The following is a 12021-nucleotide window of genomic DNA, read 5'->3' on the forward strand; positions in this document are numbered from 1 at the left end:
GTATCTCTGCTTCTTCTGGCCCTCCCCTAGTTTATCCCCGCTCTGATTGTGTTCTGTATCTCTGCTTCTTCTGTGTTCCCCTAGTTTCTCTCTGCTCTGATCGTGCTCTGTATCTCTGTTTCTTCTGTGTTTCCCCTAGTTTCTCCCTGCTCTGATCGTGCTCTGTATCTCGGCTTCTTCTGGGCCTCCGCTAGTTTCTCCCTGCTCTGAACGTGCTCTGTATCTCTGCATCTCTACTTCTTTTGGTCCTCCCCTAGTTTCTCCCTGCTCTGATCGTGCTCTGTATCTCGGCTTCTTCTGGGCCTCCCCTAGCTTTTCCCTGCTCTGATCGTGCTCTGTATCTCTGCTCTTCTGGGCCTCCCCTAGTTTTTCCATGCTCTGATCATGCTCTGTATCTCTGGTTCTTCTGGGTCTCCCCTGGTTTCTCTCTGCTCTGATCGTGCTCTATATCTTGGCTTCTTCTTGGCCTCCCCTAGTTTTTCCCTGCTCTGATCGTGGTCTGTATCTCTGCTTCTTCTGGGCCTACCCTAGTTTTTCCCTGCTCTGATCGTGCTCTGTATCTCTGCTTCTTCTGTGTTTCCCCTAGTTTCTCCCTGCTCTGATCGTGCTCTGTATCTTGGCTTCTTCTGGGCCTCCCTAGTTTTTCCCTGTTCTGATCGTGCTCTGTATCTCTGCTCTTCTGGGCCTCCCATAGTTTTTCCCTGCTCTGATTGTGCTCTCCATCTCTGCTTCCTCTGGCCCTCCCCTAGTTTCTCCCTGCTCTGATTGTGCTCTGTATCTCAGCTTCTTTTGTGTTTCCCTTAGTTTCTCTCTGCTCTGATCGTGCTCTGTATCTCTGCTTCTTCTGTGTTTCCCCTAGTTTCTCCCTGCTCTGATCGTGCTCTGTATCTCGGCTTCTTCTGGGTCTCCCCTAGTTTTTCCCTGCTCTGATCGTGCTCTGTATCTCTGCTCTTTGGGGCCTCCCCTAGGTTTTCCCTGCTCTGATCGTGCTTTGTATCTCTGCTTCTTCTGGGCCTACCCTAGTTTTTCCCTGCTCTGATCGTGCTCTGTATCTCTGCATCTCTCTTTTTCTGGACCTCCCCTAGTTTTTCCCTGCTCTCTGCTTCTTCTTAGTCTCCCCTAGTATCTTCCTGCTCTGAACGTGCTCTGTATCTCTGCTTCTTCTGTGTTTCCCGTAGTTTATCCCTGCTCTGATCGTGCTCTGTATCTCGGCTTCTTCTGGGCCTCCCCTAGTTTTTCCCTGCTCTGATCGTGCTCTGTATCTCTGCTCTTCTGGGCCTCCCCTAGGTTTTCCCTGCTCTGATCGTGCTCTGTATCTCTGCTTCTTCTGGGTCTCCCCTTGTTTCTCTCTGCTCTGATTGTGCTCTGTATCTCGGCTTCTTCTGGGCCTCCACTACTTTTTCCCTGCTCTGATCGTGCTCTGTATCTCTGCTTCTTCTGTGTGTCCCCTAGTTTCTACCTGCTCTGATCATGTTCTGTATCTCGGCTTCTCCTGGGCCTCCCCTAGTTTTTCCCTGCTCTGTTCGTGCTCTGTATCTCTGCTCTTCTGGGCCTCCCATAGTTTTTCCCTGCTCTGATTGTGCTCTCCATCTCTGCTTCCTCTGGCCCTCCCCTAGTTTCTCCCTGCTCTGTATCTCAGCTTCTTTTGTGTTTCCCTGAGTTTCTCTCTGCTCTGATCGTGCTCTGTATCTCTGCTTCTTCTGTGTTTCCCCTTGTTTCTCCCTGCTCTGATCGTGCTCTGTATCTCTCCTTCTTCTGGTTCACCCCTAGTTTCTCCCTGCTCTGACCGTGTTCTGTATCTCTGCTTCTTCCCGGTCTCCCCTAGTTTTTCCGCTTCTTCTGGGGCTCCCCTAATTTCTCCCTGCTCTGATTGTGCTCTGTGTCTCTGCTCCTTCTGGGTCTACCCTAGTTTCACCTTGCTCTGATCATGCTCTGTATCTCTGCTTCTTCTGGGCCTCACCTAGTTTCTCCCTACTCTGATCGTGCTCTGTATCTCCGCTTCTTCTGGGCCTCCCCTAGTTTTTCCCTGCGATCTGATTCTTCCGTGTCTCCCCTAGTTTTCCCTGCTCTCTGCTTCTTCTTGGTCTCCCCTAGTTTTTCCCTGCTCTGATCATGCCCTGTATCTGTGCTTTTTCTGGGCTTCCCCTAGTTTCTCCCTGCTCTGATCGTGGTCTGTGTCTCTGCTTCTACTGGACCTACCCTAAGTTTTTCACTGCTCTGATCATGCTCCGTATCTCTGCATCTCTGCTTCTTCTGGCCACCCGTAGTTTATCCCTGCTCTGATCGTGCTCTGTATCTCTGCTTCTTCTGGGCCTCCCCTAGTTTTTCCCTGCTCTGATATTGCTGTGTCTCTGCTTCTTCTGGACCTACCCTAAGTTTTTCCCTGCTCTGATCATTCTCTGTATCTCTGCATCTCTGCTTCTTCTGGGCCTCCATAGTTTCTCCCTGCTCTGATCGTGCTCTGCATCTATGCTTCTTCTGGGTATCCCCTAGTTTCTCCCTGCTCTAAACATGCTCTGTATCTCTGCATCTCTGCTTCTTCTGGGCCTCCCCTAGTCTCTCCCTGCTCTGATCGTGCTCTGTATCTATAGCGGAGGCTGGTCTGGCCAAGCCTTAGCCTGTATCTCTGCTTCTTCTGGGTCTCCCCTAGTTTCTCCCTGCTCTGATCGTGCTCTCTATCTCTGCTTCTTCAGGGCCTCCCCTAGTTTCTCCCTGCTCTGATCACGCTCTGAATCTATAGCGTAGGCTGGTCTGGGCAAGCCTTAGCCTGTATCTCTGCTTCTCTGTGTCTCCCCTAGTTTCTCCCTGCTCTGATCGTGCTCTGTATCTCGGCTTCTTCTGGGCCTCCCCTAGTTTTCCCTGCTCTGATCGTGCTCTGTATCTCTGCTCTTCTGGCCTCCCCTAGTTTTCCATGATCTGATCATGCTCTGTATCTCTGCTTCTTCTGGGTCTCCCCTGGTTTCTCATTGCTCTGATCGTGCGCTGTATCTCGGCTTCTTCTGGGCCTCCCCTAGTTTTTCCCTGCTCTGATCGTGCTCTGTATCTCTGCTTCTTCTGGGCCTACCCTAGTTTTTCCCTGCTCTGATTGTGCTCTGTATCTCTGCTTCTTCTTTGTTTCCCCTAGTTTCTCCCTGCTCTGATCGTGCTCTGTTTCTTGGCTTCTTCTGGGCCTCCCTAGTTTTTCCCTGCTCTGATCGTGCTCTGTATCTCTGCTCTTCTGGGCCTCCCATAGTTTTTCCCTGCTACTGATTGTGCTCTGTATCTCTGCTTCTTCTGGCCCTCCCCTAGTTTCTCCCTGCTCTGATCGTGTTCTGTATCTCTACTTCTTCTGTGTTCCCCTAGTTTCTCTCTGCTCTGATCGTGCTCTGTATCTCTGCTTCTTCTGTGTTTCCCCTAGTTTCTCCCTGCTCTGATCGTGCTCTGTATCTCAGCTTCTTCTGGGCCTCCCCTAGTTTCTCCCTGCTCTGAACATGCTCTGTATCTCTGCATCTCTGCTTCTTTTGGGCCTCCCCTAGTTTCTTCCTGCTCTGATCGTGCTCTGTATCTCGGCTTCTTCTGGGCCTCCCCTAGATTTTCCCTGCTCTGATCGTGCTCTGTATCTCTGCTCTTCTGGGCCTCCCCTAGTTTTTCCAGGCTCTGGTCATGCTCTGTATCTCTGCTTCTTCTGGGTCTCCCCTGGTTTCTCTCTGCTCTGATCGTGCTCTATATCTTGGCTTCTTCTTGGCCTCCCCTAGTTTTTCCCTGCTCTAATCGTGCTCTGTTTCTCTGCTTCTCCTGGGCCTACCCTAGTTTTTCCCTGCTCTGTGTAACGCTCACCTGGTTCCCACGGAGGCGCGGCGTCGAAGGCGCAGAACTCTGAAGATGGACAGGAAGGGCCCCTCTATTCTGGCTTCCCTGGCTCGTTGGATACCCTCCTTAGGGTTTGGAAGGATGAGCTCTCCATCCTGCTTCTGATGCAGGCGCGCGTTGAAACCCAGTTACTTCACTGGATTGAGGATTGATGGGAGTTCAGGTAAGCTTGACTGTTCAGGTAAGGCGCTGTAAAAGTTCTGTTCAAAAGTTCAAGCTTAATAATAATGTTCGTTGTCTAATTGCAGCAAGCGCTAATGCTTATGTCTTTTTCCCCTTAGGGGCCGGGGTTCGGAGTGCCGGAGATATGGCGCCGACCCGAAGTGAAACAGTTCAGGATGAGCGCTCAGGTAATGTCTTTGCATTCGCTCATTCAATGTCTTTGTCTTTTTTCCCCATAGGGGCCGGGGTCCGGAGATGCCAGGAAGCGGCAGGACCCGAAATGCAGTGGGAATAATCCAACAGGTAAGACTTAAAAAGAAACTGAGCTTTCCTTATTCCTTTTCTCCCTCTCACCTTTGTTCTTGTTTTTTTTCCTCTAGGCGCCGGGGCGTAGCTGAATCCGGAAGATCGCTGCTGAAGATGGAAGCGCCTTGCAAAGGTGAGTAAAATGCAACGCTGCAGCGATCGAAACGAAATGCCTTTAAAATGATTTCTTCCTTTTCAGGGCCGTTGGAGAAATGACTCCGGGATGCAGAGTTAGCAGGTAAGGGCTTTTCTTCTCCTATTCTCTTCCTTTCTCCCCTTGCAGGTGTTCCAGGGTGCTGGCAGGCATGGCTGAAGTCAGGATGCAGGAGCTGACACGGTGAGCGTCCAGCTGCTAGGTGCAGAACAACGCGAAGCATGTGTGGCTGTTCGGGTGGGGTTTAAATAGCCTTGGAAGAAGTTCCTGGTGTGTATCCTTCCACCAATCAGGTATGTATCCTTCCCCGACCACACCCGGGTGGTGAAGTAGTCCTACAGGTTAAGTAGTCCCATTCAGGCCTCAAGGGGGCCTGGATGAAGCAGCAAGGTCTGCATCAGGTAAGTGTGCACCCAAGCAATTAAACACATATCCTCTTCTATGAGCCTGGCGCCTAAGGCGCCAGGACTGGGGTCCGCTATGAGCCTGGCGCCTAAGGCGCCAGGACTGAGTCCAAAGGGCCCCGACTTGGGCCCGCTGAGACTTCCCTGGGGAAAATGATGTCTGCCTCTGGGGTTGCTGGGCCCGGCCTGGCTCCTTAGAGGTAGGCATCATGACAGTACCCCCCCTCAAGGCCCCTCCCAAGGTCTTTTCCTCCGGGGGTTTTGGTTTGTGCGGGAATCTTCGATGGAATCTTTGAATTAATCGTGGTGCGTGAACATAGTTACTGGGTTCCCAAGATCTTTCCTGAGGTCCATATCCTTTCCAATCAACAAGATAGAAGAGTTTCGACTTAACTATCTTGGAATGTAAAATTTCTGTCACTTCGAATTCTAATTCTCCATCAATTTGGACAGGGCCTGGGGGCTCAGACAGTCTGGTTCCAGGTTGTACTGGTTTTAGAAGAGATGCGTGAAAAACGGGATGAATCCGCATGTTGGATGGTAAATCGAGTTTAAAGGCCACTGGGTTGATAATAGCTTTGATGGGGTAAGGCCCAATGAATCTGGGATTAAAAGTTTGCTGACCCTTGAGGGGTAGATGTTTAGTTGCTAGCCATACCTGATCTCCTACTTGGTAAGGAGGAGTTTTACTTCGGTGCAAATCAGCGTTTTCTTTATACTTTTTCTTGGCTTGCTGTAAGTGGGTTGTAGCTTCTTTGAAGGCTTGGGTTATTGTGGAATGTAGGTGATTTACTGCAGGCATCTCCAGGGTCAGAGGTGGATCTAGGTCAGAGGTCCGAGGATGGTGACCATACAGGGTATAAAAAGGAGTCTGTCCGGTTCCAGAATGCACTGAATTGTTGTATGCATATTCTGCAATCCAAAGGATGTCCTTCCAATTCAACTCGGATTGGTGTAACATGCACCGCAGATATTGCTCGAGAGTCTGATTGGTTCTCTCGGTTTGTCCGTCGGTCTGGGGGTGGTGGCTGGTGGATAACTGCACGTCTATTTGTGCTAGTTGGCAACATTTCTTCCAAAAGTGGGAGATAAATTGACTTCCACGGTCTGAGACTAATATGGAAGGGAAACCATGTATCCGCACTATATTTTCCATAAATTCCTTGGCCAAGGTGGAAGCTGACGGCAATCCTTTTAAAGGGATAAAATGGGCCATTTTGGAGAATAGATCCACTATTACGAGAATCGTGTTGTAACCACCACAAGGAGGCAGGTCAGTTATAAAGTCCATTGACAAGGTGTGCCAAGGTGCTGGTGGAATGTCCAAAGGTTGAAGTAGGCCGGCTGGCCTTTTCTTTTGACTCTTATTTTGGGCACAGATTCCGCAAGACAAAACAAATGACTTTATGTCTTTTCTCCAAGAAGGCCACCAGAAGTGGCGTTTGATCTTTTCTTCTGTTTTCGCGATACCGGGGTGTCCTTCCATTAATGATTCATGATGACGGGTAATGACAAGTTCCTGCAATTCTTTACTTGGCAGAAATAACCGCTCTTGGAAGTAGGGTAAATCATCCTTAACGGTGTAGTGAGGACCCTTTTGACTCCATTCCAGTAAGGCAGAAGAGTCAAAAAGCTGTTTTACTTGAGCTTGGATGTCCTCAATGGTTTGCAATGAAGTCAAGCCCAGAATTCTTTGTTCCGGTATGATTGGCACAGGTTCTAAACTCGAATTGGGTTCTTCCATGCCTATCCAGGATAAGGCATCTGCCTTACCATTCTTACAGCCAGGGCGATAGGTAATTACAAAATCAAATTCCGCAAAGAATAAAGCCCATCGGATTTGTCGCAAAGATTGAGCTTTGGCCGTCTTTAAATACTGCAAATTTCTGTGGTCCGTAATTACGGTGATGGTGTGTCTTGCACCTAGAAGATAGTGACGCCAAGCCTTGAAAGCTGATTTAATAGCCAGTAGTTCTTTGTCGGTAATTGCGTAATTGAGTTCAGGTGGAGAGAATTTTCTGGACCAAAAGGCTACAGGGTGTAGCTGGTTAGTTTCTGGGTCTCTTTGCGACAGGACAGCTCCCATGGCCAAACTGGATGCATCGGTTGCCACGATGTAAGGGAGATCTGGGCGCGGGTGCTTCAATACACGTGCAGAGGTGAATTTGGTTTTCAGGTCCTGAAAGGCTTGTTCAGCCTCAAGAGTCCATTCAAAGCGTTTATTTTTCTTTAGGAGAGCTGTGATGGGTTGAACAGTTCGAGAAAATTCCGGGATGAACCTTCGATAGAAATTGGAAAAGCCAAGCATGCTTTGCACTCCCTTCACAGAGCTAGGAGATGGCCATTTGAAAATGGCGTCCACTTTCCGCGAGTCCATTCGGATTCCTTGAGGTGTCAGGATGAATCCGAGAAACTCCACTTCTGTGGTATGAAAAACGCATTTTTCGAGCTTGGCAAATAATTTGTGCTGGCGCAATTTCTCAAGAACTGCCCTAACATGGTTTCTGTGATCAGATTCTGAGGAGGAATACACCAGGATGTCGTCAATATAAACGATGACACAAACATCGATAAGTTCCCGAAGAACATCATTCATGAAGTACTGAAAGGCGGCAGGTGCGTTGCACAAACCGAAGGGCATTACTTGATATTCGAAGAGCCCAAATTTGGTGCGGAATGCAGTCTTCCACTCGTCGCCCTCTTTTATACGTACCAGGTGGTAAGCTCCTCGGAGATCTAGCTTGGTGTACACACGAGCATCTTTTACTTGGTCGATAAGCTCAGGTATCAGGGGCAAAGGGTAACGATTCTTAATCGTTATCTGATTTAGGGCGCGGTAGTCAATACAGGCCCTAAGGTCTCCTTCCTTTTTAGGTACGAAGAACAAAGCGGAAGAGACTGGTGACTTTGATGGGCGAATGAAACCATTGGCCAGGTATTGATCCAAATACTGGCGCAAATGCAGGTTCTCAGGTTCAGTAAGAGCATAAATCCTACTACAAGGTAGTTGTGCATTGGGTACCAAGTCGATTTGGCAATCGTAAGATCGATGGGGAGGTAAGGTGTTAGCCTGCTCTTTCTGAAAAACGTCTTGGAATTCTTGGTATTCAGATGGTAGCTGTACAGGGGTGGAAGTTACAGAGGCTAGACCCATAGCTGGATTCCTTGGGTAACAGGTTGGTTCACAATCAGGAAAAGTTATCTTCTTTGCTCGCCAGTCTATTCTCGGATTATGTGTTTCTAACCAAGGGATTCCAAGAAGTACTTGAAATTGTGGGGCCTTGATCACATCAAACACGATTGCTTCCCGATGTCCGTCCTGACCCACCAGAGTGATTTCAACTGTGGAATGCGTTACAGGCCCTGAGGCTATTTCGGTTCCATCAACTGTAGTAATTACATCTTGGGTTACTTTCGGGCGGAGAGGAAGCTTAATCCTGGAAGCCAATTCACGGTCTATGTAATTTCCAATAGCTCCACTGTCTATGTATGCTTTTATAGCATGCAACTGCTGAGGCTGTTTTGGGTTCACAAGCACCATTGGCATGACAAAATGCGAGGTCAAAGAGTTTGTTTTCAAGCTCGGCAAGCGGACCCCTACGCTTGTCGGGCTAGGTCGTTTCCCGAACCAGGTGTCAATAACTCGTTATCAGTGGCTCCAACCACCTTCTTGGGTGGTTTAACTGGACAACTTTGAAGAAAGTGACCGGAAGTTCCGCAATACAGACAAAGTTGCATTTGTCGCCTTCTCTCTCGTTCCTTCTGCGTTAATGGTCCTTTAACACTGCCAATTTGCATAGGTTCGGAAACGTCAGTACTCTTGGAGTTAACGTGGGTCTTGATAGGTACTCTGGTTTCATACTTGAGCCGATCTGCTTTTCTATTTTGAAGTCTGTGATCAAGTTGAACCACTAAGTCTATGTAGTCTGCGCAGGCCTGGGGTGGATCTACTATCTGAGCTATAACATCTTTAAGCTCTCCGCGCAGGCCTCGATGAAACAATGTGATCCTTTTATTTTCAGGCCATCCGGTTTCCACAACAAGTCTAGTAAGGTGGCGATATAGGACAAAAGATCCTGATTACCTTGTCGTAAGGATAGCAGTTCGTTGTCAAGGGCCTGTTCCTGCGAGTGTCGAGCGAACAATCTTTCCATGCTGGCCTGGAAGCCCTGGAAATCCCGGAGAATGGGATCATCCTGATTTACCAATGGAATAGACCAATCGGCAGCACAGCCACTGAGGTAAGATAGTACAAAGGCTACTTTGGTCTGGTCGTTGGGGAAGGCCCCGGGCCTGCATAAAAAGTGTAAACGGCATTGGTTCATAAAAACGGCATATTTCTTGGGATCCCCCGCAAAATGTTCCGGCGGGGCCAAAGGCATGTGTCCCGGTAGATTGATTTGTACCGGGTTATTCGAACCCATTGTTGTAGAAATATCTCCGGAAACAGGTAAAGGAGTGTGCTCTGCCTGGCCCTGCAATAACCTTTTGGCCAGATCATCAGTTCTTTCCTTGGATAGGATTAGTTCCCTTCTGAGAGCATTAGTCTCCTGGCGGGCTGAGTGCACTTCTGCCCGTAATTCCCCTAAAGGTGGGCCAGCTGATCTGTCTCGGAAGTCTCCATAGCGCCCAGGTGGGAAATTGTGGTAAGGCTTCGCGTTCTGTAACGCTCACCTGGTTCCCACGGAGGCGCGGCGTCGAAGGCGCAGAACTCTGAAGATGGACAGGAAGGGCCCCTCTATTCTGGCTTCCCTGGCTCGTTGGATACCCTCCTTAGGGTTTGGAAGGATGAGCTCTCCATCCTGCTTCTGATGCAGGGGCGCGTTGAAACCCGGTTACTTCACTGGATTGAGGATTGATGGGAGTTCAGGTAAGCTTGACTGTTCAGGTAAGGCGCTGTAAAAGTTCTGTTCAAAAGTTCAAGCTTAATAATAATGTTCGTTGTCTAATTGCAGCAAGCGCTAATGCTTATGTCTTTTTCCCCTTAGGGGCCGGGGTTCGGAGTGCCGGAGATATGGCGCCGACCCGAAGTGAAACAGTTCAGGATGAGCGCCCAGGTAATGTCTTTGCATTCGCTCATTCAATGTCTTTGTCTTTTTTCCCCATAGGGGCCGGGGTCCGGAGATGCCAGGAAGCGGCAGGACCCGAAATGCAGTGGGAATAATCCAACAGGTAAGACTTAAAAGGAAACTGAGCTTTCCTTATTCCTTTTCTCCCTCTCACCTTTGTTCTTGTTTTTTTTCCTCTAGGCGCCGGGGCGTAGCTGAATCCGGAAGATCGCTGCTGAAGATGGAAGCGCCTTGCAAAGGTGAGTAAAATGCAGCGCTGCAGCGATCGAAACGAAATGCCTTTAAAATGATGTCTTCCTTTTCAGGGCCGTTGGAGAAATGACTCCGGGATGCAGAGTTAGCAGGTAAGGGCTTTTCTTCTCCTATTCTCTTCCTTTCTCCCCTTGCAGGTGTTCCAGGGTGCTGGCAGGCGTGGCTGAAGTCAGGATGCAGGAGCTGACACGGTGAGCGTCCAGCTGCTAGGTGCAGAACAACGCGAAGCATGTGTGGCTGTTCGGGTGGGGTTTAAATAGCCTTGGAAGAAGTTCCTGGTATGTATCCTTCCACCAATCAGGTATGTATCCTTCCCCGACCACACCCGGGTGGTGAAGTAGTCCTACAGGTTAAGTAGTCCCATTCAGGCCTCAAGGGGGCCTGGATGAAGCAGCAAGGTCTGCATCAGGTAAGTGTGCACCCAAGCAATTAAACACATATCCTCTTCTATGAGCCTGGCGCCTAAGGCGCCAGGACTGGGGTCCGCTATGAGCCTGGCGCCTAAGGCGCCAGGACTGAGTCCAAAGGGCCCCGACTTGGGCCCGCTGAGACTTCCCTGGGGAAAATTATGTCTGCCTCTGGGGTTGCTGGGCCCGGCCTGGCTCCTTAGAGGTAGGCATCATGACACTCTGATCGTTCTCTGTATCTCTGCTTCTTCTGTGTTTCCCCTAGTTTCTCCCTGCTCTGATCGTGCTCGGTATCTTGGCTTCTTCTGGGCCTCCCTAGTTTTTCCCTGCTCTGATCGTGCTCTGTATCTCTGCTCTTCTGGGCCTCCCATAGTTTTTCCCTGCTCTGATTGTGCTCTCCATCTCTGCTTCCTCTGGCCCTCCCCTAGTTTCTCCCTGCTCTGATCGTGCTCTGAATCTCAGCTTCTTTTGTGTTTCCCTTAGTTTCTCTCTGCTCTGATTGTGCTCTGTATCTCTGCTTCTTCTGTGTTTCCCCTAGTTTCTCCCTGCTCTGATCGTGCTCTGTATCTCGGCTTCTTCTGGGTCTCTCCTAGTTTTTCCCTGCTCTGATCGTGCTCTGTATCTCTGCTCTTTGGGGCCTCCCCTAGGTTTTCCCTGCTCTGATCGTGCTTTGTATTTCTGCTTCTTCTGGGTCTCCCCTGGTTTCTTTCTGCTCTGATCGTGCTCTGTATCTCGGCTTCGTCTGCACCCCCCCTAGTTTCCCCTGTTCTGATCGTGCTCTGTATCTCTGCTTCTTCTGGGCCTATCCTAGTTTTTCCCTGCTCTGATCATGCTCTGTATCTCTGCATCTCGCTTTTTCTGGACCTCGCCTAGTTTTTCCCTGCTCTCTGCTTCTTCTTAGTCTCCACTATTATCTTCCTGCTCTGAACGTGCTCTGTATCTCTGCTTCTTCTGTGTTTCCCCTAGTTTCTCCCTGCTCTGATCGTGCTCTGTATCGCGGCTTCTTCTGGGCCTCCCCTAGTTTTTCCCTGCTCTGATCATGCTATATCTCTGCTCTTCTGGGCCTCCCCTAGGTTTTCCCTGCTTTGATCGAGCTCTGTATCTCTGCTTCTTCTGGGTCTCCCCTGGTTTCTCTCTGCTCTGATCGTGCTCCGTATCTCGGCTTCTTCTGGGCCTCCCCTACTTTTTCCCTGCTCTGATCGTGCTCTGTATCTCTGCTTCTTCTGTGTTTCCCCTAGTTTCTACCTGCTCTGATCATGCTCTGTATCTGGGCTTCTCCTGGGCCTCCCCTAGTTTTTCCCTGCTCTGATCGTGCTCTGTATCTCTGCTCTTCTTGGCCTCCCCTAGGTTTTCCCTGCTCTGATCGTGCTCTGTATCTCTGCTTCTTCTGGGTCTCACCTGGTTTCTCTCTGCTCTAT

This window comes from Ambystoma mexicanum, chromosome 8 (assembly GCF_040938575.1).
Source record: "Ambystoma mexicanum isolate Mex_15411 chromosome 8, UKY_AmexF1_1, whole genome shotgun sequence".
In the NCBI taxonomy this organism is placed as follows: domain Eukaryota; kingdom Metazoa; phylum Chordata; class Amphibia; order Caudata; family Ambystomatidae; genus Ambystoma; species Ambystoma mexicanum.